At 48.3% G+C, this 26,055-nt stretch overlaps 1 protein-coding gene across 2 annotated transcripts in view; it reads right to left on the bottom strand.

Moving 5' to 3' along the window:
* TMEM51 (transmembrane protein 51) overlaps positions 1–26,055 on the bottom strand; it is a 62,538-nt gene that overhangs the window by 9,089 nt on the left and 27,394 nt on the right. The window contains exons 1-2 of one of the 2 annotated variants that reach the window (XM_055419257.2): positions 7,442–7,959; positions 1,611–1,675 (exon numbers count right to left, since the gene is read on the bottom strand). The gene's annotated coding sequence lies outside the window, so the exon portion shown is untranslated. Of the gene's footprint in view, positions 1–1,610; positions 1,676–7,441; positions 7,960–26,055 lie in introns of those variants that run through there. The other variant, XM_055419256.2, reaches the window with a different exon arrangement.

Below are 26,055 nucleotides of genomic sequence, written 5' to 3'. Positions count from 1 at the left end.
TCCAACTTCTAAGAATTATGTACAGGGCGAGGATATTCATCATAACTTGATAGTAGCGAGAAACTAGAAACTACTTAAACAGCCAGTAGTCTGGATCTGATGAAATAAAATATGCATTTACTGAATTATGGTCTCAAAGCAGAATGATACATTTTAAAATCAAATAAGAGTATGTTCAGTGTGATCCTGATTTTTATAAAGCTCTATACATGGGTATGTATTATTCATATGAATATATAGGGGAAAAGGCTGAATGATTTTACTTATGTTAAAACAAAGAGGCAATATATTTTCATATATGTAAACATATATGTAAAATCCCAGATGAGAGACACATTCCAAACTTGTGCCAAAGATTGTTCCTGGGGATGAAGGGGGCCTAGGAAGTGTAACTATTACTCTATTTCTGTATTTTTTTTAGAGACAAAAGGCCTTCATGCTCTATTTCTGTAGTTTGAATTTTTTTTACAGTTAGAATGTGTTGTCTTAAGGCAACACAGCTTGGTGGTTAAGTGTGAGCTGTGGAACCAGGCTGCCCGGGCTCTCTGTACCTTCCCAGCTGAGTGACCTTGGACAAATGACTTGACTTCTCTGTGCCTCAGTTTCCACAACTGTTAAGTTGCAGATAAAAGCTCTCTAGGACTCAACCTCATAGGAGAGTTATAAGTCAACAAGTAAATGTACATAAAGTACCCAGAACAGAATGTGACCAGCACACAGTGAGTTCCTACAGGAAGGTTTGTTATTTAATATTATTTAAAGCCTGCATTCTCCATGGGGTGAGCTCACCCACAAGGGGGGGAAATTGGCTGGCTCTTGGAGATGGTGTAAAATAATCTTAGTTGTTACAGAAGTTTGTGGTCCTCCATGGTACACAGATACTCAGCCTATCTGGTATTAAAGTTTTATGGAGTGGCGAGGTGGGGAAGCACTACAAAAAGAACTTCGAAAAAGCAAGAACGATAGTGGGGAATAAAAGGCTGGGAGAGACACCACTGAATGTGTTATATTACATTTCAAAACACTCAAATGATACAAGCCACAATGTTTATATTTTCTCTGGGTGCTGGGATCAGAATGGTTTTCTTTTTCTTCTTGGGAGGGTAATAACTGGAAAACACAGAAATGTGTTGTTTTTCAAATAAGAAAACAAAACGAAGGAGTTCGTTTTTTGGGCTTGCGGCAGGGTTTTGTGTCCAACGATAGCTTCAGAGCGTTTGCTGGTTCCTCCCACCCTCTGGAAACCAAGACCTCAAAGGTTCACCAGGGGGCGTGGAGACCCAGCTCCCCAACGTGCAGCTGGTGGCTATTTATCTTGTTTCTGGCTTGTTGACCCATGTTATATTTAGCATGGTGTTCTTTCCCTTTCAAAAATAATGGAAAGAAGCTAATTTTGTGCTTAGAGGATTTGGGCCACATAGTTTCCAAGATGTCCTTAAAACAGAGCAGACTTGGTGAGCAGCCTGGGGTCCCAGCTGGCCCAGACTCACCTCAGGACCCAGGAATTGGATCCGTCACAGCTCAGGTTTGAGGCAGCCCTAAAAGATGAATGAATGATCCTGTATTTAGGTTTTCAAGAAAGCTGTGAACCGGTTAAGAGAGGCACCTACCTGTGGTTAGCTGGGGAGGCAGGGCTGACAACTCTTCATGCTAAAATCTTGTGTTAAGGACCCACCTGTAAAAAAACAGAAAAGCAGCTTTCTAAGTACGCTGTGAGCATGTCAAGCTGAGGTACTCATGGGGGAGGCATGTGTTTTCTTTGCTTTTGGGGGAGAAGGCACAAGCAAGAAAAGTTGTATCAAAAGAAGCCAAGACTCTGAATCAAAGAGTGGGGCTGCAAAAGGATGATGAGATGGCAGTCACACTGATGAAATCTTTCCATGGTTTTCTCCATCTTATACAAGTGCTCTGGAGAGTAAAAGGAGAAACACTCCCCAGGTCACTTTATGGGGAATGTGTAATCTTGACCCCAAAAGCAACAAAGCAGGAAAGGAAAATGACAGGTCAAGCTGATCTGCCAGTGCAGAAACAAAAATCCAAAACAGTTCAGTTCAGTTCAGTTCAGTCGCTCAGTTGTGTCCGACTCTTTGCGACCCCATGAATCACAGCACGCCAGGCCTCCCTGTCCATCACCAACTCCCGGAGTTCACTCAAACTCATGTCCATCGAGTCGGTGATGCCATCCAGCCATCTCATTCTCTGTCGTCCCCGTCTCCTCCCACCCCCAATCCCTCCCAGCATCAGACTCTTTTCCAGTGAGTCAACTTGTTGCATGAGGTGGCCAAAGTATTGGAGTTTCAGCTATAGCATCAGTCCTTCCAATGAACACCCAGGATTGATCTCCTTTAGAATGGACTGGTTGGATCTCCTTGCAGTCCAAGGGACTCTCAAGAGTCTTCTCCAGCACCACAGTTCAAAAGCATCAATTCTTCGGCGATCAGCTTTCTTCACAGTCCAACTCTCACATCCATACATGACCACGGGAAAAACCATAGCCTTGACTAGATGGACCTTGGTTGGCAAAGTAATGTCTCTGCTTTTTAATATACTGTCTAGGTTGGTCATAACTTTCCTACCAAGGAGTAAGCGTCTTTTAATTTCCTGGCTGCAAATGGAATCCAACCACATTTTTCATAAAGGTTTATCCCAATAATGCATAGTTGATTCAACATTAGAAAATCAAATAATGTCATGTCCCAGGAGAAAAGATAAACCCTGACAGTAGCTGACTATGCAGTTATGGTTCAGTGGAGTATGATGCAGCACAGAAAAGTAATAAACCATAGCTACATGCACCAGCATGGACCATTCTGACAACATGTGAGGTTGAACAGGAAAGCAAACTGCAGAAGAACACACATAGCATGATTCTAGTTATATGCAGTACAAAACCAGGCAACATATTGCTTTATCTCTGTAATTATTAGGAAGAAAGGCAAAATTATGAATTAAAATTGAGGACAACAGGTAGCTCCCTAGAGGAGTGAGAAATGGTGTCAAGGAGCAATAGTGAAAGGTACTTGGGTGTTCATTAAATTATTCATTAAACATCACATATAGATACACCATATATACTCTTTTGATTGGCTGGAATATTTTACAGTAGGAAATTCTAAGAGTTGATATCTTTCCATTATTCTTAGCGTAAAATTCGAACTCCTTTCCTGTGGCCTTCAAATCCCACCAGATTGGACTGGGCTCTTGTCTCTCTCCTATCTTATCTCTTGACTCACCAACCCACAGGGGGCTTCCTATTTGTTTCTAGTCACATTAAGCACATCCTGCTGCAGGGCCTTTGCACTTACTGTTCCTGATACCTGAAACTCTTCCACCTATCTTTTTTTTTTCTGGATTTGAGCATGATGTGTTTATTTTTCTAGTCTTCCTTTTATAAACTTCCTCCCCCACCCCTTTTTAAAAAATCTCTTTAAACTTTTTTTTTATTGCAAGATATTTGCTTTATAATATTGTGCTGGTTTCTGCCATACATCAACATGAATCAGCCACAGGTATACATATATCTCCTCCCTCTTGAACCTCCTTCCCATCTACCTGTCTTTTTTGTTTCTCCACTTCCTTAGCACTTCTGTCTCTTAGCTCAAATGCCACCTTCTCAGTGAGGATTTCCTTGATCACACTATAATATCCTCTTTCTTACCCAGCTACTCTCAAGCCCCATGGTTTAGTCCTTATGGCACTCCTTCCTCTGGATGGATGATGTTACCTCAGTCTACAACAGCCTTGCTTTGCTTTCCTATTGCCTCCTTGTCTCCCCACTGGAGCCTTGTTCATTTCTGTATACCCAGCACTCAGCACCTTGTGTCAAGATGTAACAGGTGCTTAATAACTATTGTAGAATGAAAGAATGACTACCTAGCAGGTTAAAAAGTGTAACTGATATCCTGTATCCATTAGGGAAAATGCCTAGTCCAAGGTTGGCACTGAGGGGGACAGGATTAGATAGAGCTAATTTTCAGGATATCCAAGCCTTGTGTCCTTATGCAAATGATTTCCCAACAACACAGCAAAGTCACCCAGGTTAAATGTGACTTTCATTCTGACCCAAGACGGTGACTCTGTCAGTATCTCCTGGGGGGTTTGAGGTTTCAGCTGGTCCCTGGTCTTCCTAGCAGGTAGGTGAGCTCCCTGAGCCTTGCTCCTCCAACCTGGGCATCTGCTGTCTTTATTCCCACATACATCCTTGGCCAACTAACTAGAGCCAGAACAAGGGATTTCCCTGGAGAGTTGAGGGGAAGAGAGGGCTGAGCCCCACCATGGCTCTGACATCTGAGTGCTCACCTGGCTGAGACCCAAGTTGTGGAGGGGGTGGCTACTTATCACCAGTCCACACTTAGACTCTCTTTCTATACAGACGCGGGCTTCCCTGGTGGCTCAGCTGGTAAAGAATCTGCCTGCAATGTGGGAGACCTGAGTTTGGTCCCTGGTTTGGGAAGATCCCCTGGAGAAGGAAAAGGCTACCCACTCCAGTATTCTGACCTGGAGAATTCCATGGACTATATAGTTCATGGGGTCGCAAAGAGCCGGACATGACTGAGCAACTTTCACTTTCACGTATATAGACAGAGAGACAGTATGTGGTGGTGGTGTAGTTGCTAAGTTGTGTCTGACTCTTGTCAGCCCATGGACCTGCCAGACTCCTCCATCCATGGGCTTTTCCCAGGCAAGAATACTGGAATGGGTTGCCATTTCCTTCTCCAGGGAATCTTCCTGACCTAGGGATTGAATCCAGGTGTCATGATGGCAGCAGGTCTGCTGCATTCTTTACCAGCTGAGCCACTAGGGAAGCCCTAGAGACAGTATAAAGATAACAATTTAAATAAAATCGAACAACAGAAAACAGTACTGCTCTGGCTGAAACAGCACAGTGTCCCAAGTGTTGATGGGCAAGCCTTCCCTTGGCCCTCTCCCGCTGAATCCCAGCAATTCTCTGGAACATAGTTTAGAAACCCAGGCCCTCATGTGGCCTCCGAGCTCTGCTCTCTGGCCCCGGCAGGCACAGTTCCAGAAGTGTCCAGCCTGCCTGGCTGGCTTTAGGGGGAGGAGATCTCGGCAGTCGGAGTTGTCTGGCAGCATAACCAGGTCCCGTGACAAAGAGGCTCCTTGACCATTCTCCTGTGCCCCAACCTCTCTCTGCCAAGCTGCATAATTGGGAAAGGGATCCCCGGCTCCATTCGCAGGGACCAGGCTGTGCTACATTTCTGTCACAAAGGAAGAATTCAGTGAGGCCCTTTCTGCCAAGTTTCAGCTCACAATCACTTTTGTCACTGAGCTCCAGTCCCCTGCCGTGGGGAGGGGGTGGGGGCTGGAAGAAAGGCTCTGAGCAACCTCTGCCGCTGCCCCTGTCCCTCCTGGGAGTTTCAGGCCATCTCCCCTAAGGTCAAAGAGTGTCAGGTTCCTGTTCTTTTAGGACAGGTTCTTGTAGACTGTGCACTCGGGAAAAAATGAAGAGCACTGTGCAAATGAGTCATAAAGGCAGAGGAGAGGGGAGGGCTGCCTGAGCCAGAGAGAGCTGACAGGATAATGAAAAAGAAAGGGGAGTGAGTGAATCGAGAGACAGAGTAAGGACAATAATAGGAACAGTTCAAGAGACAGGCACCCTTTCTAAAGACAGCCACGCCTCAGAGGTGCCCTTCAAAGAGGATTAGCCCCGGGGCCTCTGAGTCTCAGAGAGGTTAAGCATTTTGCCCTGGGTCACACAGCTGTAAGCTGCAGAGTCAAGATGCACAATCAAATCTGACTCTGAAGCCCACTTCCTTCCCCTCGTATCACATCAGTTCCCAAAAGGCCTAGTCCCTGTGGGCCACTCCCGACAAGGGGGTGAGGGGGTGCACATAGGCCAGAAATGGGCAATGTACAGTTGACCCCTGGAGACACTTCATCACCAAAGCGTCAGGGGTAACAGGTGTACATTTCTTTTAAAATGCTTTTTAAAGAATCTAGCCCCAACAACTTGTGGGTCCCTACTATGCGCCAGGGGCTTTGGAGGATACACAGATGGGTGAGACTACTTTCAAAGTCCAGCAGAAAGTCAGGTTACTCTTCCTCTTAGAAGGGAAGTCAGCATCAGGTGAGAGGGAACGTGTGTTGAATGCCGACTCTGTGCCAGGCCCTCTGTTGAGATCTTTCCGTGGCCAATCATTTAATAGTTATTAGTTCCATTTAGGACAGTGAGGTTCAGAGAGGGAACATAACTGGTCAGACGTCACACAGCTAGTGAAAGGCAGGAGTAGGATATGTCTGATTCTAAAGCCCGTGGTTTTCATTACTACCCAGCACTGCTAAAACAGGGCATATCCAAAGAGCCTATAGAAAGAGCGACCAATTCATTCTGAAGAGGGCTGGAAGGAGGAGGATAAAGCAGCAGCTCTGCAGGGCCTGGAGGCATCTGTAAACTTTACTGGGGCAAAGTCTGGGGACAGGAGGAGATAAAGTGTCTGGTGGGAAGTGCTGAGTCTGGAAAACTGCACAGAGATGGGGGAGGAGATGGGCTTTCCTGGTGGCTCAGATGGTAAAGAATCAGACTGCAATGCAGGAGACCGCAGTTCAATCCCTGGGTTGGAAAGATCCCCTAGGGAAGAGAATGGCTGCTCACTCCCATATTCTTGCCTGGAGAATCCCATGGAGGAAGAGCTTGGCAGGCTACAGTCCATGTGGCACAAAGAGTGGGACATGAATGAGCAACTAAGCATATATATATATATATAAGGGAGCAGATATATATAAAAGGTAGCAGACACCTCCCAGGATGCACCACTTCTTGAAGAGAAAAGAGGCAGCTTCCCCTCCCCCACATAAGACATCAGTGATTTTTATAAGGTCTGATGTCCTCAGTCTCGTTGCTAATCCACTAAGTGTTGGTGAAATTAAGGAAGGAAATTAAGGAAGACTAACTCATTCTGAAGACTCCAGGAGCCATAAACAGAAGGAGCAAGTTAAACTGGGTATCTTTTCTTCGGGACCTTGACTCGGTGTCAAGAAATTAAGTTTTTGTCTAAGTTTCTCAAGAAACTTAGAGAAACAAAGCAGGCAGCTGGAATGTGACCCTACTTACAGGGCTGGCACCAGGACCCGATCTCCAGGGCTCCCGCCACACTCAATATTTCTCGGGAAATGTGACATCTCTGTGTGTTTGCCTGCCAGCATGGAGTCTGAGAGCTCTTGTCACCATCAAAGTAAGCCTGACTCTTTCTCCAGGCTCTGGGAATGAGCCAAAAGCGGCCTCCTGCTCTGGCAAGCAGGGCTGAACACAGGCACTGACCACCCTACCTGGCCTCCCCGACTTCAGCCCCAGCCCACCATCAGCAACTATGAAATATCTGCTGCTGTTTCCTGGACACTGACTGCAAGCCAGGCTCACACTAAGCGCTCGGCACAAGTGAGCTCATTTATCCTGCCCCACGACCAGATGAGGGGTCCCCACCTTTGTCTCCATCATCATTGAATACACCGAGGCACAGAGATGTTGAGAAACTCGTCCCAGGTCTCACAGCTTAGAGGTGGTGGCCCTGAGCACAGCTGCCTGTTCAGATCTTCCTCATCTGTGGGGTGATGGAAAAGCAGCCTTTCAGCCAACCCTGATGAACTCCACTCAAGGCAGGGCAGCAGCACTAAAAGGACTGGGTCTATGGTCTCACCACTGAGGCTCTCCTCCGGGCATGAGGAGGAAGTTAAGTGAGACGTCATAGCCGACCTTCTGGGGACCAGAAGCGCAGGCATCCGAGGTGCAGCTCCGAGTCTGGGAGGGTGGGAAGACTAGGGGGATAGACCAGAGCATGGAGCGCATCTCACCTCACTGCCCCCCACCCCCGGCTGCCAGACAGGCTAGTGTGAACCTGGGCACGGTCTGGACACACCGTTTGTCCTTGTGTAGCAGATGCTGATTGCAGCCATGAAATTAAAAGACGCTTGCTCCTTGGAAGGAAAGTTATGACCAACCTTGATAGTATATTAAAAAGCAGAGACATTACTTTGCCAACCAAGGTCCGTCTAGTCAAGGCAATGGTTTTTCCCGTGGTCATGTATGGTTGTGAGAGTTGGACTGTGAAGAAGGCTGATCGCCGAAGAATCGATGCTTTTGAACTGTGGTGTTGGAGAAGACTCTTGGGAGTCCCTTATACTGCAAGGAGATCCAACCAGTCCATTCTAAAGGAGATCAATCCTGGGTGTTCATTGGAGGGACTGATGCTAAAGCTGAAACTGCAATACTTTGGCCACCTTATGCGACGAGTTGACTCACTGGAAAAGACTCTGATGCTGGGAAAGGTTGGGGGCGGGAGGAGAAGGGGACGACGGAGAATGAGATGGCTGGATGGCATCACCGACTCTGTGGACATGAGTTTGAGTGTACTCCGGGAGTTGGTGATGGACAGGGAGGCCTGGCGTGCTGTGATTCATGGGGTCGCGGAGAGTCGGACACGACTGAGCGACTGAACTGAACTGAACTGAGCAGGCTATTTTGGACACCAGCTTGAGTCCTTTGGTTCTTCTTTCTCAAGAGTCATTTTTCAGCACATAGTAGAGGAGGGCAGAGGGGAGAACTTCTAAAATCAGGGACTACGGACGGCGACTGCAAGGGTCAACTCCACGCTCCACGTGGTGGGATTCCCTGAGTGGGCTCCGGGCCAAAGAATGCATCTGCATCTCAGCTCCGCTACTGAATCATTACCCAGAAAGGTGAATTCTCACCCCTCTCATCCTGTCGCCTCATCTGTAAGAGGGGACGGGTGGCTCAGAAGTAAGGAATCCACTTGTAATGCAGGAACCTGCAATGCCGTAGATGCAGTTTCGATCCCTGGGTCAGGAAGACCCCCTGGAAAATCCTATGGACAGAGGAGCCTGGCAGGCTACAGTCCAGGGGTTGCAAGAGTTGCCCACGACTTAGCGACTGAACCACCACCACCACCACACTGGGATCTACTCCCTGGGTTGTTACAGTGGGAAAGACAAGGATGGGATTCTTCCCTGAGCCTCCAGAAGCAACTAGCCCCTCTGACTTTAGTCCATGAACCTGACTGCAAGAGAATAAATCTGTGTTGTTTTCCGTCCCCACGTTTGGGGTAGTTCCTTATAGCAGCCACAGGAAATGAGTACAAACAGCATTCGTGCTCTATGGCACCTGCCAACACTCGGGCTGTTTACTTACCTAACAGTTGGTTTAATCAGGCACAGTTCCTTACTCTTGACCAAACCAATCACTTGGTGAATTTTGCACCCATTCCTTGTGGGACTGGGTTGGAGGGAGGCTGGGCATCCTGGCACTCTTTGACCTGGTTTACAGGTTAACCAGCGATTCTGCTCGTGAGCCAAGTCAGCACCTGTTCTAACTCTGCTTGGACAGAAAGTGTGATAAAAGGCAAACGCTCTCAGGCTTGTATCAGCAGGCTTTCCTGGTGGCTCAAAGCTTAAGTTCCTAAACTGTGAGGCCAAAACAAGGCAGATGTTTATTTTACGTGGTCTTTCTATGAGGGGGTTTTAACAACCAAACAGAGGTGTGTGGAGGAGACAGACAGACCTCTGAGGGCCAATGAATCCTGCAGATCCAAACCCTCCCTGTTCCCAGGCCTTTATCAGAATGGCCCTGATTCTGGAGATTAGGACACAGTTTGAGAAAGTTTATCCTGCCCATATCTGGACATTTTCTTTTTTAGCTACAGCAATGTTGCCTCCATAGGAGTGGTTCCCAAACCTTCTGCCAAGAGCCCTTTGGGAACACAGTTGAGCCGTCCAACCCCCTCCCTACCCCCTCCTCTCCACTTTCCACCAGTGATTCCCACTGGAAGCATTTTAGCTAGAGCTGCCATCTGCAGCCCCCTGTCTCCACCTGCTTCTGATTTTTAGGAAATCACCTGTCACACTCAATTCTTTCTCCAACAGTTATATTTTGGAATTGTAGCAACACCCTTGAATATTTCCTAAGCACTTACCAAGTGCCCAGTAGCTCAGCTGGGAAAGAATCTGCCTGCAATGAAGAAGACCCTGGTTTGATTCCTGGGTCTGGAAGATCCCCTGGAGAAGGGATAGGCTACCACTCCTATTCTTGGGCTTCCCTGGTGACTCAGATGGTAAAGAATCCACTCGCAATGTGGGAGACCTGGGTTCAATCCCTGGGTTTGGAAGATCCCCTGGAGGCGGGCATGGCAACCCAGTGCAGTATTGAAAGGTTGTTGCTGACCCACGAAAAGACGTCGGGATTCTTGGCCTCTGGAAGAGAAGAATTGAATCTGGGGCCGAGGCTTGATCGCTCAGAGCTTTGGTGCAATAAAGTTTTATTAAAATATAAAAGGGATAGAGAAAGCTTCTGACATACACATCAGAAGGGGGCAGAAAGAGTACCCCCTTGCTAGTGTTAGCAATGGAGTTATATACCTTTTAACTAGTTATTACAATGAATCAAAAGAATGTCTCAAGTTTGTGAAAATTTTACCAGACCTACTCCAGCAATTTACATTTTAGGATAACAAGATTAGAATTTAACAATAGAAAGATCCTCCAGACCCACTCCCATAATATACATTCTAAGATATCAGAATTAGTCAGAAGGTTTTCAGGAAGGAGAAACTGTCCTCCAGCCAGATACATTGTTGCTGTATAATCCCTAGTACAGAGTTTAAACTGAGTTGTGTAATTGCCTCAGACTAAGGAATGTAGACAACAAAGGTTTGTCCTTTTCTCCTCCTTAAGAATTTCAGACCCCCAATCTCCACTTCGAGAGCCCCAGGCCCATTTCTCCTCCCTGGGGACCCTGAACTTCTTATCAATCTGCCTAGGAATCGTCTCTCTCAGTATTCTTTCCTGGAGAATCCCATGGGCAGAGGAGCCTGGCCGGCTACAGTTCATGGGGTCGCAGAGTCAGATACAACTGAGTGATCAACATGCGCACACACAGCAAGTGCCAGGCACTGTGCTGGCTGCTCTCCATGCATTTATTACTATTACGATTAATTTCACGTTGGGCTTCCCCGGTGGCTCAGTGGTAAAGAATCAACCTGCAATGCAGGAGACGTGGGTTCGATCCCTGGGTTGGGAAGATCCCTGGAGAAGGAAGTGGCAACCCACTCCAGCTTTCTTGCCTCAGAAATCCCACGGACAGAGGAGCCTGGCAGGCTATAATCCATGAAGTCGCAAAAGAGTCAGACATATCTTAGTGACTAAACAACAACAACAACAAATTAATTTCATATAATATTTTATTTATAAAATTTAGAATATTTGACATTCATATTGATAATTTATCATTGCTGTTTAATACAACTACATTTAAATTTATTATTTACTATCCTGCTTTTTTCCCCCAAACTCTATAATGAGAAAGTAGAATAATCCCCATTTCACAGATGAAGAAACTGGAGTTCAGAGAAGTTAAGGTACATACTCTAAGACACACAGTGAATGGCACAGTAATGATTCAGACTGGTTATGTCTGACTCCAGAGCTGGCATGCCCCACCACCCATGGTCTCTCAGTCCCCACACTCCAACAGAGAGCCCCATCCCTATACCCCATCCACCGGAAGTCTTGCCTAGGCCGACCTCAGCCTCTGCGGTCAGGAGGTAGAATTTCTTGTTTTCCTTCCTCTTATTTCCCCTCCATAAGAACCAACTTCCCCTGTGTGAGTCACTCAGTCCCCTGCAACCCTGATACTCATCTGGACAGACTGTAAATAATTGACACCAATGTTTAATCATAAAACTGGAATAGAGGTTGAAACAGGGCAGCCTGCAGGAGAGGGGAAGGAGAAAAACAGCCTGGGGAAGGGGGCTTGATTTGGCGGCCTTGACACCTCTTGCATGTTGGGAGACAAAACAAGAACTACCCCTGGCCTAGAGCTCAGTACCTTCACGACATAGCTCACGCTTTCCAACGTCTTCTCCCTGTGAGGGCTGGGCTGCGTCCCCAACTCTGCAGAGAGGTCAAGGCACAATCAGTGCAAGGGTCGGAGTGAAAGCCGTCTCTTTCTAGAGGTGACCAGAACAGACAGAATTAACCTCCCAGGGTTGAGGAGTGAATGTCTCATTCATGTTAAGTGTACTGTGCTGGGCATACAGTAAGTGTCAAGACATGGTGCAGAGAGGGAAGGATGACATTTGGATTTCCGCAGCCTGTTACTAGCCCACACTCACCACCACCCACTCCCCCAGGCTTTTTCTTTCTTTTTGGCTGTGCTGGGCCAAATAGGAAAAGGTGTACGTCAAGGTTGTATATTGTCACCTTGCTTATTTAACTTATATGCAGAGTACATCATGAGGAACGCTGGGCTGGAAGAAGCACAAGCTGGAATCAAGATTGACGGGAGAAATATCAATAACCTCAGATATGCAGATGACACTACTGTTATGGCAGAAAGTGAAGAGGAACTCAAAAGCCTCTTGATGAAAGTGAAAGAGGAGAGTGAAAAGGTTGGCTTGAAGCTCAACATTCAGAAAACAAAGATCATGGCATCTGGTCCCATCACTTCATGGGAAATAGATGGAAAAACAGTGGAAACAGTGTCAGACTTTGTTTTTTTGGGCTCCAAAATCACTGCAGATGCTGATTGCAGCCATGAAATTAAAAGACGCTTGCTCCTTGGAAGGAAAGTTATGACCAACCTTGATAGTATATTAAAAAGCAGAGACATTACTTTGCCAACCAAGGTCCGTCTAGTCAAGGCTATGGTTTTTCCCGTGGTCATGTATGGATGTGAGAGTTGGACTGTGAAGAAGGCTGATCGCCGAAGAATCGATGCTTTTGAACTGTGGTGTTGGAGAAGACTCTTGAGAGTCCCTTATACTGCAAGGAGATCCAACCAGTCCATTCTAAAGGAGATCAATCCTGGATGTTCATTGGAGGGACTGATGCTAAAGCTGAAACTGCAATACTTTGGCCACCTCATGCAACGAGTTGACTCACTGGAAAAGACTCTAATGCTGGGAAAGGTTGGGGGCGGGAGGAGAGGGGGACGACGGAGAATGAGATGGCTGGATGACGTCACCGATTCTGTGGACATGAGTTTGAGTGAACTCCGGGAGTTGGTGATGGACAGGGAGGCCTGGCATGCTGTGATTCATGGGGTTGCGGAGAGTCGGACACGACTGAGCGACTGAACTGAACCGGGTCTTCTTGGCTGAGCAGGCTTTCTCTAGTTGCTACAAGCGGGGGCTACTCTTTGTTGCAGCACGTGCAGGCTTCTCATTGGAGTGGCTTCTCTTACTGTGGAGCACAGGCCCTAGGGCACACGGGCTTCAGTAGGTGTGGCGCGTGGGCTCAGTAGTGGGGGCTCCCAGGCTCTAGAGCACAGGCTCCATAGTTGTGGCACATGGGCTTCGTTGCTTGGCGGTATGTGGGATCTTCCCAGATCAGGGATCAAACCTGTGTCTCCTGCATTTGGCAGGTGGATTCTTTACCATTGGGCCACCAAGGAAACCTCTCCCCTGCCCCCAGATTTTAAAGTCTCCTAGGAACTCATCTGCTTTCTAGGACTCATCTGCTTCCTCTGCAGCCAACAGGTGATCCTGCATAGGCCCAGTCATCTACTGCAGAGGCCTCCTCATCTATAGGTAAGCCCCGATGAAACTGCTGAGATGCAAAATGATTTCTCAGGCGCCTCAGGGTATGCAGCTCAGCTGTCTTTCCTCTCTGCCCTCTGATCTATAAGTGCCAATCAGGACCCAGCTCAGGGCGGGGAAAGGGGCTGGCCTTTTCAGGGATGTGGCAGACTCAGATGACTGAGTAGAGATATCACCTGTAGGGCACAGCTCCTCTAAGCATAGGTCACCTCCTGAGAGCAAGTGACAACTCACCAGCCTGATACTCAGTAGGATCGTTTTGTTTTGCCTGCTCGTGGTTCCCAATAACCACTCTTCCCTTTCTCCGCTGTTAAGAAAACACCTGATGCTCAGTTTCCCATGGTTTCCCAGAGTAAAGACAGTGTTATCCAGCCTCTTGGCAGCTAGCTGCGCCATATGACCAAGGTCTGGCTAGTGGGTATTAACATCAGTGCCTCTGTGGCTCCTGCTGCTGGGATTGGAGTCTGTTTCCCTATCCAGACAGGCAGCAGCATCTTGGAGATGAGGTCCCAAGACAGTGTCAGCTGCTACTGAGGACTGGGGCAGGCATGCTCTGTGGACACCTGTAATGGCTGTGATTGAGGAACCCCTGGGGTGACACAGGGCTTCCCCAGTGGCTCAGATGGTAAAAGACTCTGCAATGAGGCAGACCTGGGTTGGGAAGATTCCCCTGGAGAAGGGAATGGCTACCCACTCCAGTATTCTTGCCTAGAGAATTCTATGGGCAGGGGAACCTGGCGGGCTATAGACCATGGGGTCTCATAGAGTTGGGCATGACTAAGCCACTAACACATTTCAGAGGCCTTTCCAGAGATTAAATCAGTGATGAAAAATGCAGAAAATTTCAGATATGCTCATGAAAACATGGACGCCCAAGGATAGGGGTAAGGAGGCTGCAGTAACACCCAGCAGGGGGCTCCCAGAGCAAGGTGAGATGCTGGGGACCAGTGACTGTTCATCACCTGACTGTCAACATAGTCTGCAAAGCTGATAAACACCTATGTGTCCACCCCCCACACCCCAACCCTGAGAAGGGCTATTCATTTCCTGTTGCTGCTATAATAAATTAGCATAAATGTAGTGGAGAAGGCAATGGCACCCCACTCCAGTACTCTTGCCTGGAAACTCCCATGGACGGAGGAGCCTGGTAGGCTGCAGTCCATGGGGTCGCTAGGAGTCAGACACGACTGAGTGACTTCACTTTCACTTGTCACTTTCATGCATTGGAGAAGGAAATGGCAACCACTCCAGTGTTCTTGCCTGGAGAATCCCAGGGACGGCAGAGCCTGGTGGGCTGCCGTCTATGGGGTCGCATAGAGTTGGACACGACTGAAGCGACTTAGCAGCAGCGGCAGGAGTGGCTTAAAAGTAACACAAATTCATTCTCTTACAGTTCTGGAGGTCAGAAGTCTAAAATCAAGGTGTCAGCAGGGTTTTTATTGCTTCTGGAGGGTTCAGGAGAGAATCTGTCCCTTGCTGCTCAGCTTCTAGAGGCCGCGCCGGCATTCCTTGGCTCCTGGTCCCTCCTCCCACCTTCCAACCTCTGTCACATCTCCTTCTCACTCTGGCCCTCCTGCTTCCCACTCACAAGGATTCTTGTGACTACATCATGCCCATTTGGATAAGGTGAATACGCGGAGGCCCTATAACCATATAAAGTAACATTTTCACTGGCTCTGGAATTAGGAAGTAGACATCTTTAGGATCATTGTCCACTCATATTTTCATTCTTCAGCATACCATAAGGGCACCTAGGCACTCTCCTATACAATTTCAGGGGTTCACTCGCCTTTCACCAACACTCTGCCACAGAAAGCATCCTCAGTCAGGTAGCACGAGCACTTGGATATAGACAAGGTGTGTCAATACAAATGAGGGGAAGGTTTTACACATTTTACAAGAAGGCCTTTTGATTCAGAAGCTTGCATCTTTCCATCATGGTAAGAACAGCTAACATGCATTGAATGTTTACTCTGACACTGGATTATCTCATTTAATCTTCCTAAATTCGCTGCCATCACCCCTGAATTACAGATGCCCAGAGAGGTTACGAGATTTGCCCAAAGCCTCACGTTAATAAGTAGCAGAGAGAGGCTGTGAACCAGACAGTCTGAGTTCAGAGTCCCCATAAAATCCTTCCTCTCACCTGCAATCAAGCCATGCTCTAAAGAGTGAGTTTTTAAACATCTACATGCTGCTTCCACGAATATGGCAGTCCTTTGTCCAACATCAGAATGAGAGATTTGCTGATGATGGAGAGTTGGAATGGGCATGTCCAGGACGACTCAGTGAAAAAGACACAAGTCAGTGTCTTAAGTAACCTGCTTAGAAGCTAAGGGTCCGGGCTGACTGCTGACCCTGTGCTCCTCCCCACCTGGGACCCAGGACTCATAGGCCTGCTTGAAGCCACATCTCATGTGCAAGGCCTCTGTTCCTCTCTGACCTGCCACAGCACCGTGTTAGGGGTTGTGACCCAACATCCACACTCAGTCTCTTTCCTGGGCCCGGGGAACTGAGCTGGACACCGTCACATATCATCTTTGTAACCCAAATCACCAGCATGCTCCATGGCTGCTCTTTCATTTCTCATTGTAAGAGGAGGGAAGAGGGCCGAGCATGGTGACCAGTCAGAGAGTCTGGCTCTGGGGTTTCAGAGACTTCCTTGGTGGTCCGGTGGTTAAGACTCTGAGTTCCCAATGCAGGGGCCCAGGTTCGATCCCTGGTCAGGGAACTAGGGATCCCACATGCTGCAACTAAAATGGAAAATTAATTCCGGGTGCCTCAACTAAGAGACACCAAATTAAAAACAAAACAAAACTAGGTTTCAGAGATTCTGGCTCTGACCAGATCCAAACCTGGATCACCCACCCAGCAGCCTCACAGTGGGTGTCACAATCTCCAGGACATCTGTGGGTGTTCCAGTCATGTCCCCTGTTCCCTAGGCCAGGGGCTATGCCATGTTGCCTCTGCCTCACAGGGGCCTGGACACCACTGGAGTCTATTAAGTATCTGCCAGGTCTAGCCCTTTGACCACCCTGTAGGGTGTTTAGATCTGAGGATCAGCTAAGGAATCATGACTCCGTGCATTCTGGCACAGAACGTTACCCCTGAAGCAAAGGTAGGCAGAGCAGGTGAGGGTGATGAAGACTGCTGTCTGAGATGCACAGGCACACACTGCTGTGTTTAAAATGGATAACCAACAAGGACCTTCTGTACAGCGCAGGGAACGCTGCTCAATTTAAAATGGATAACCAACAAGGACCTTCTGTACAGCGCAGGGAACACTGCTCAATGTTATGTTGCAGCCTGGCTGGGAGCGGAGTTTGGAGAACAAATACACATAGATGTATGGCTGTGTCCCTTTGTTGTTCTCTGAAATGATCACACTGTTAATTGGCTATACCCCAATAGAAAATAAAGTGTTTTTTTTTTTTTAAAAAAAACAAAACAAAAGATTGCTCCCTGAATTGGGAGATACTTCTAGGCTGAACAAAAACAATGGCCATGCAGTCACAGAGACATTACTTTGCCGACAAAGGTCAGTCTAGTCAAAGCTATGGTTTTTCCAGTAGTCATGCATGGATGTGAGAGTTGGACTATGAAGAAAGCTGAGCACTGAAGAATTGATGCTTTTGAACTGTGGTGCTGGAGAAGACTCTTGAGAGTCCCTTGAACTGCAAGGAGATCAAACCAGTCCATCCTAAAGGAAATCAGTACTGAATGTTCACTGGAAGGACTGGTGCTGAAGCTAAAGCTCCAATACTTTGGCCACCTGATGTAAAGAACTGGTGCATTGGAAAAGACCCTGATGCTGGGAAAGATTGAAGGCAGGAGGAGAAGGGGATGACAGAGGATGAGATGGTTGGATGGTATTACTGACTTGATGGACATGAGTTTGAGCAAGTTCTGGGAGCTGGTGATGGACAGGGAAGCCTGGTGTGCTATAGTCCATGGGGTTGCAAAGAGTCGAACACGACTGAGTGACTGAACTGAACTGATGCAGTCACAAGAGTAACCACCACCACCAATAATTATAATGATGTAAAATAGCTGAGTGGCTCTGAAAGCTAGGCAGGGATGGAGGGATGGTGCTGTCCGGTGAGGGTGGACCCTGAGGGGCAGGAGCAAGGCCTGTGGTTCCCCTCCAGTCACTGATTCTGCAAACACTAACTGCACACCCACAACACACCAGGCAGTAGTCCAGGTGTGTGGGGACATGGCAACAGGCATATCAGAGAAACCAGCTAGTGACAGGCATTGCACAGGGATGCCCTGTCTTTATAAAACTACAATATCAAATAGGAAAATCCCAAACAGGTAACATGATTGGGGCCTATTGTTATTCCAGAAGTCTCTACAGGGACCCTTCAAATAGTGATCCAGAGCCTGTTGCATTGGTCACTCCCAAAGAGGGTCACTGGAGGTCCGGAGGAAGGACCACACTGGGCTGGGGGAGCCAGGCTGCCCAGGAACACCTGGAGGGGTGCATAATGCTGAGTGCCCAACTACTCTCTCCTGGCTCTAAGAACTAGGTGTGGCCAGGTCTGGCCAATCAGATCTTCCTATTTGCCAATGGTTGGGGCCTCAACACAGCTAGGACCAATAAGACTCAGATCTCCACTGTTCAGGAACTACTGGTTGGGGGAGTCCTGTCCTCTCCTGAGGGGCCCTCCCCTGTCGGGTGTGCTGGAAGGACAAGGTGTAGCTTCCTAGTTGGTGGCCATCTGGTTCTCCTAGGGGAGAGGCTGCTCAAGGAGGGGGCCAGCATGGAGGAAAGGAGACCTGTGACTCAGAGTGAGCAAGACTTGAACCCATGAATCCCTTCCTCGTCCAGGACCGAGTACCACCCACTCCTCTTCTTCCTCCTTTTCTGTTTCCACTGCCCTTCCAGGGTGAGCCCTCATACCTTCCTACCAACGTTTCTGCTACATGAACCAATGCATGCTTTTTTGCCTGATAAAAAAATTTTTTTTAAATAAATAATGACTAAAGAATAAAACTAGCCAGTTGCCCCCAACCTTCCCTTTTTCCCAGGCAAGCTGGTGCTGACAGAGCCACCCACCCTTTGGACATCCCCTACCCACGTCCCCTCAGACAGCAGTGTCAGGCCACAAGTGCGAGTTCTGGAGCTTGGAGGAAGAGACAAGGCCTGATTCCAGGGTTACTGGTTCTGTCTCCTTGGCTGGAATGTTTTGATGATGCTTGTCAGAGTCAGTCACTAAGAAAGGCCTGTGACTGTGGGTGTGACCAAGGAAAGACACCATCACAGGGGTGAAAAGTTGACAAATCTGTCCCTGGGACACAGCTGTAGAACATGCTACCTGGTAGATACTATCATAAATTACTGAGCTGGGAATGCCTCTAGGTAGTCAGCAGGAAATAGAGGGCAGGAAAACCAAGCCTGCCTTGAAAATGTCACTGCCAAGGTTATAAAGTCCATCTTGCAAACGGATAAACACACGGGAGAAAAGGAAGGAGGAAGGGAATGCACTGGAAGGGCATGTGGGGACAGGGAACAGGCCGCCATGCCCGAGGGGACACCACCTGTGCCCTGTGGGCCAGGTGCTGTGCCGGGCCCTAAGATAGCCATCAGCATCAAGAGGAGGCAAAAGAAAAGAAAAACTAGGAGAGCTGACACACTGGGGAGGGAGACAGGAAGGAACAAAGAGGCATTAATAATCCAAAGGGAGAGAAAAGTGAGCAAAAATGACGTGCACACTGTGAAAGCACAGGAAGAGGAAGATGAGAGAGGAGAGGCAGGAGAAACGAAGATCGGGTCCCCAGTGAGGCAGGCCAGTGGCGGGGAGACTGCTGGGGGCCGAGGGGCGGACGGGGAGCTGGGAGGTGGGGGGGAATTCTTTGGAAGGGAAGTTAGATCTGGTGCTGGGCCTCATGTTCCCACGAGGCAGCTGCTGCCTCTCTGGTCAAACGGCCAGGCCTCTGCTGTCCCGGTGACTGTCGCAGCGGCCGGCCCAGGGCATGGTTTGTGTGCGCAGACACGGCCGCAGAGAGCCCCAGAGCAGGGTCGCTGGGACGCAGGCCTGCCACCCTCCATTCATTGCACTGGTTGCCTGTGCGCAAAGGGGACAAGAAGCAAGCTGGGTCCTGGGGTGGGGGTGGCCACGTTCCAGGAGGCCCATCACCTCCCACTTGGCCCAGGCCGACCTCATACCTCACCTGACAACTGGCCACAGAGGCTTCCTGCACAGCCTCCCTGCCGCCCAGCCTGCCCTCTCTCCATTGCTCCAGGGTTCCCAAAGGCAAATATGATCCTATCACCGGCTGTCAAGAGCCTCCCATGGACCCCCATGGCCCTTAGGACAAAGCCCTGCTCACAACTCCCCGGCACCTGTCTGCTGCTCCCCTGCAGCCTGGGTGGTTTCCAGGCACACTTTCACTGCATACCCGTCTCCCCACCCCACCCCCCCAACTCCATGACCCGATCTCTGCAGATAATGTTACTGAGGCTGGGAGAGGCCCTGTGACCTCTGCGGTCTCCCCCACCGGCAAAGCCACCACTTTCCCCATCAGCGCTGGAAACCCTGTTCATCCAGGACTGGGGCTCTCCTTCATCCAGGCCTGAGTTCCACCCACTCCTCTTCTTCCTCCTTTTCGGTTTCCACTGCTGCCACTCCAGAGGCAGCCCTCACACTTGCCTGTGCCTACCTGGCTTCCTGTCCGAGTCCCGCCTTCCAGTCAAATTCCCGGAATTGGCTGCTGCCATTTTGAGCTTCAGGAAACAGCCTTTTTTATTCTGTTTCTTGCCCGCTCAGAAGCTTCAGGGGCTCCCCAGTGCCAAAGAGTCTAAGCCAAACCCCTTAGCTTGGAGTTGAGGCTCCCCTCCACCTGAGGGATCTGGGAAAGCAGGCATGGAGGATGCCCAGGGAGTCTTGCTACTGCGGCCCCTCCTCACAAAGGCTGCCACTTCTCTCACTCGCCAGCTGTTATTCGGTAGCTCAGTCGTGTCCGACTCTGACCCCACGGACTGAAGCACGCCAGACTCCTCTGTCCTCCACTATCTCCCGGAGTTTACTCAAATTCATGCCCATTGAGTTGGTGATGCCACCCAACCATCTCATTCTCTGCGGCCCCCTTCTCCTCCTGCCTTCAATCTTTCCCAGCATGAGAGTCTTTTCCAATGAGTCAGCTCTTCCCATCAGGTGGCCAAAGTATTGGAGCATCAGCCTCAGCAACAGTCCTTCCAATGAATATTCAGGTTAATTTCATTTAGAATTGACTGCTTTGACCTCCTTACCGTCCAAGGGACTCTCAAGAGTCTTCTCCAGCACCACACTTTGAAAGCATCAATTCTTCGGTGCTCAGCCTTCCTTATGGTCCAACTCTCACATCCAGGCTTTCCTCACAACTCAGCTGGTAAAGAATCCGCCTGCAATGTGGGAGACCTGGGTTCCATCTCTGGGTTGGGAAGATCCCCTGGAGAAGGGAAAGGCTATCCACTCCAGCATTCAGGCCTGGAGAATTTCATGGACTGTATAGTTAATGGGGTCGCAAAGAGTTGAACAAACTGAAAGACTTTCACGTCACTTCTCACAGCCACACAGGACTACTGGAAAGACCACAGCTTTGACTATATGGACCTTTGTCAGCAAAGTGATGTCTCTGCTTTTTAATACACTGTCTAGGTTTGTCATCACTTTTCTTCCAAGGAGTTGGACGGGCAGAGGGTCAAATCCTTTGGGGATGGGGGCAGGGAGAGGGCTGGCCGATGGAGACCACAGCTGGATTCCAGGTGTGGGTGCCCTCACTGCTGCCAGAGCTGACCTCCGAGGTCTATGGGGTCCTCACTTGGTGTCCTGCATGGGCGGTGATCACGCTTTCCACTTGGGGGCTCCTTGGAGCCTTGTAAAGGACAGGAGCTTGGTGATGGGAGGATGACCCCTGGGGGAAACACTCCATACCTGAGACTGCACTAAAACCCGACCTCCCCAAAGTTGTGAGGCTCCTCAGTGGGTGTTGGAAAATGACAGCAAGCCCTGCCCTCAATTCAGCCAGTGAAGGGATTAAACCAGACTTCCCTGGTGGCTCAGATGGTGGTAAAGCGTCTGCCTACAATGCGGGAGACCCAGGTTCAATCCTTGGGTTGGAAGACCTCCTGGAGAAGGAAATGACGATGCACTCCAGTTTTCTTGCCTGGAAAATCCCAGGGACGGAGGAGCCTATTAGACTATAGTCCATGGGGTTGCAAAGAGTCAGAAACGACTGAGCGACTTCACTTTCACTTCTCCTAGACCTTGGGAGTTCACAGACCAGTAAAATCCCTCCTGCTCTTTCAAGAAGACTGCCATTGGGTTGCAACCTTTTTTTTCCACCTCGAAAGGGCACTGAAACCGAACAAATCTGAACAGAGAAACTCCTCCCCTTTGCTATGGCCATCCTTTAAAAGCAGAAAGGGACTTTCCTGGTGATCCAGAGGTAAAGAATCCACGCTCCCAATACTGGAGGCATGGGTATGAACCCTGATTGGGGAGCTAATACCTTGCATGCCATATGGCACAGTCAAAAAAAAAAAAGGTAGGAGATAATTTTGGAGTATAGTACATATTGAAAAATAATTCTGATTTCAGGGAAATTTAATACACTTTTGTTGTTCAGTCACTGAGTTTGTGTCCAACTCTTTGTGACCCCATGGACTGTGGCATGCCAGGTTCCTCTGTCCTTTACTATCTCCCAGAGTTTGCTCAAATTTATGTCCATTGAGGTGGTGATGCCATCCAACCATCTCATCCCCTGCCGCCCCCTTCTCCTTTTGTCTTCAGTTTTTCCCAACATTAGGGTCTTTTCCAATGAGTTGGCTCTTTGCATCAGGAGGCCAAAGCCATTGAAGCTTCAGCTTTAGCTTCAGCATCAGTTCTTCCAATAAATATTCAGGGTTCATTTCCTTTAGGACTGACTAGTTTGATCTCTTTGTCAGAACTTTTCACTATGACCCATCCATCTTGGGTGACCCTACACAGCATGGCTCATAGCTTCACTGAGTTATGCAAGCCCCTTTGCCATGACAAGGCTGTGATCCATGAAGGGGACATTGTCCTTAGCTTTCCAATTTTGCTAAACTACATCCCCTTTGTCAGCCACTGTAACCAACCTCACATATGGACATTTCCAAGAAAAAAAGTCAGGAACATAAGCTGTCACTGTGCATTACAGTGGAAGTCTGAAATTGAAGTCCCAGTAAATGAAGTAGAGACTGATAAAAGGATTTTTCTATTTACAAAGAGTCCTGGGCCTCAGTTTTCCCATCTGTGAAATAAGAGGTTGGGTGGGACTAGATTATCTCAACGTGTCATCCTGTGCTGAAATCCTGGACTCCATGAGTTAGTCCCAGTTAAGAGAGGTTTCCTGCTTTACAACGTGCATTTTTCAGAGTGTTCTTTGGAGAAAAGAAAGAATATCACAGTTTATAGAGGTATAAGGCTTTAGGAATTGCAATTGAGCTATTTCAAATCCTATAAGATGATGCTGTGAAAGTGCTGCACTCAATATGCCAGCAAATTTGAAAAACTCAGCAGTGGCCACAGGATTGGAAAAGGTCAGTTTTCATCCCAGTCCCAAAGAAAGTCAATGCCAATGCACAATTGCACTCATCTCACATGCTAGCAAAGTAATGCTCAAGATTCTTCAAGCCAGGCTTCAACAATATGTGAAACCCAATGGTCAAGCTGGTTTTAGAAAAGACAGAGGAACCAGAGATCAAATTGCCAACATCCGTTGGATCATAGAAAAAGCGAGATAGTTCCAGAAAAACATCTGTTTCTGCTTTATTGACTATGCCAAAGTCTTTGACTGTGTGGATCACAACAAACTGTGGAAAATTCTGAAAGAGATGGGAATATCAGACCACCTGACCTGCCTCCTGAGAAATCTGTATGGAGTTCAAGAAGCAACAGTTAGAACTGGACATGGAACAACAGACTGGTTCCAAATCAGGAAAGGAGTACGTCAAGGCTGTATATTGTCACCCTGCTTATTTAACTTATATGCAGAGCACATCATGCAAAATGCTGGGCTGGATGAAGCACAAGCTGGAATCAAGATTGCTGGGAGAAATATCAATAACCTTAGATATGCAGATGACACCACCCTTATGGCAGAAAGTGAAGAGGAAATAATGAACCTCTTGATGAAAGTGAAAGAGGAGAGTGAAAAAGTTGGCTTAAAACAACATTCAGAAAACTAAGATCATGGCATCTGGTCCCATCACTTCATGGCAAATAGATGGGGAAACAAAGAAAACAGTGACAGACTTTAGTTTTTTGGGCTCCAAAATCACTGCAGATGATGACTGCAGCCATGAAATTAAAAGATGCTTGCTCCTTGGAAGAAAAGCCATGATCAACTTAGACAGAATATTAAAAAGCAGAGACATTACTTTGCTAACAAAGGACTGTCTAGTCAAAGCTATGGTTTTTCCAGTAGTCATGTATGGATGTGAGAGTTGGATTATAAAGAAAGCTGAGCACCAAAGAATTGATGCTTTTGAATTGTGGTGTTGGAGAAAACTCTTTGAGAGTCCCTTGGACAGCTAGGAGATCCAACCAGTCTATCCTAAAGGAGATCAGTCCTGAATATTCATTGGAAGGACTGATGCTGAAGCTGAAACTCCAATACTTTGGCCACCTGATGTGAAGAACTGACTCACTGGAAAAGACCCTGAGCTGGAAAAGATTGAAGGCGGGAGAAGGGGACGACAGAGGATGAGATGGTTGGATGGCATCACTGACTTAATGGACATGAGTTTGAGTAAACTGGGAGTTGGTGATGAACAGGGAGGCCTGGCGTGCTGCAGTCCACGGGGTCGCAAAGAGTCGGACACGACTGAGCAACTGAACTGACTGACTAAGGCTTTTGGTCACTTCCCCACCCTTCCCCTGACTGGTGTGACCTTCGGTGGGTGAGAACAGAATAGATTTAGCAAAACAAACAGATGCCCTCCTCCGTGCCCATCTCAGTGCCCTTGGGTTCTAAGCATTCCCCTAGCATCCCTTTGGGGTGAGACCATTTACAGGAAATCTGTGTACTGTGTATGCACAGAATACTGCCTGGGCAGTTGTGCAGCAAACTCGTAACAGTGTTCCCTTTGGGGTGCAGGGCTGGGGTGAGAGGAGAGGGCTGTGCACGTCTGATTTTCTATGTCTCTACATTAGGGTTTCCCCCCTCAGCACCATCGACATGTTGGATCCAATAATTCTTTGCCCAATTGACCAATAATTTTTTGCTGGGGTGCTGTCCTGTGCATCGTAGGCTATTTATCAGCATCTCTGTCTCCACTCACTAGATACCAGGAGCATCTTTTTAAAGAAGTATTTATCTTTATTTATTTACTTGGCTGGACCAGGTCTTAGTTGTGGCACAGGAATCTTTAGTTGCAGCGTGCAGGCTTTTAAGTTGCGGTACATAGTGCGGGATCTAGTTCCTTGACCAGGGATCGAACCCCGGCCCCCTGCTTTGGGAGCCTTAACTGCTGGACTGCCAAGGAAGTCCTGCAAAAAGCACCTGATCCCAGCTGGGACACTGCCAAATGTTCTTTGGATTAGTGGGAGGGGAAGGGTGGCAGAACACCCTTGGCTGAGAACCACTGCTCTAGACTGTTGATGTAAAATATTTTAAAATGAAGCACACATTAAGAATATTTATTAAGATTATTAAGGATATCTACATTCAACACTGAATATAGAATGAATATCTGTATTCATTCAAGTGTTGTCAGTCTACTCGTCTAAAGTGCTCAAATAAACCTACTTCCTGCCTCTTCTGATGCAGCCTGAGTGACTGTATCACCTCCTGCCGGGTCTCCCTGCTGCCACCCTGACCCCAGCAAGTCTTCTCCACACAGCAGCCAAAATGAGTTTCTGGACGTGTCCTTCAGCCATGTCACTCTCCTGCCTGCCTTCCTACTGTCTTCGAGAATGAAATCCAAGCTCCCCGCTGGCCTTTCGGGTGCTCTACCACCTGGACCCTGGCTCCCTCTGTCTTCCAGTCCTGGCCACAGTGCGGTCTGTGGACCCGCAGTCTTGGAGGCCCTGGAGTTGGTTAGCAAAGCTGAACCTCAGGTCCACCTGGGCCCGCTGGAGCGGCACCTGCATGTCCACAGGTGATGCGAGGTGCTTCTCAAGTCTGTGAAGAGCTGCTCCAGTCTGCCCTCCCCCCACCCCATGTTCCAGCCACCCTGCCCCTCGACCCTGCTCCTTCTCGTCTGTCACTTAAACATCGCCATCACACTGAGGTGTTCAAAGTTGAGTGTTTGCAAGTAGTTGTCCTACGTGATCCTGAATCTTAGCTTCCTGCTGGTTTGGGAAACAGCTATGATGGCAACCTGAATCCACCTTGTTTGTTTAGGTTATGCTTTGCCTGAATTTTCCCCCACCCTAACCATATCCCACACCCCAGAATAAGCTCCACGAGGGCAGACACAGGGCAGAGAGCACCAGGCACACAGAAGATGCTCTGTAAATATTTTTGGAATTAATAA

The sequence above is a fragment of the Moschus berezovskii genome, chromosome 17 (assembly GCF_049115385.1).
Source record: "Moschus berezovskii isolate FMDL1 chromosome 17, NW_MosBer_1.0, whole genome shotgun sequence".
NCBI lineage: Eukaryota > Metazoa > Chordata > Mammalia > Artiodactyla > Moschidae > Moschus > Moschus berezovskii.
Note: the sequence above shows the minus strand (reverse complement) of the source record. Positions and strands in the feature narration are given on the sequence as shown.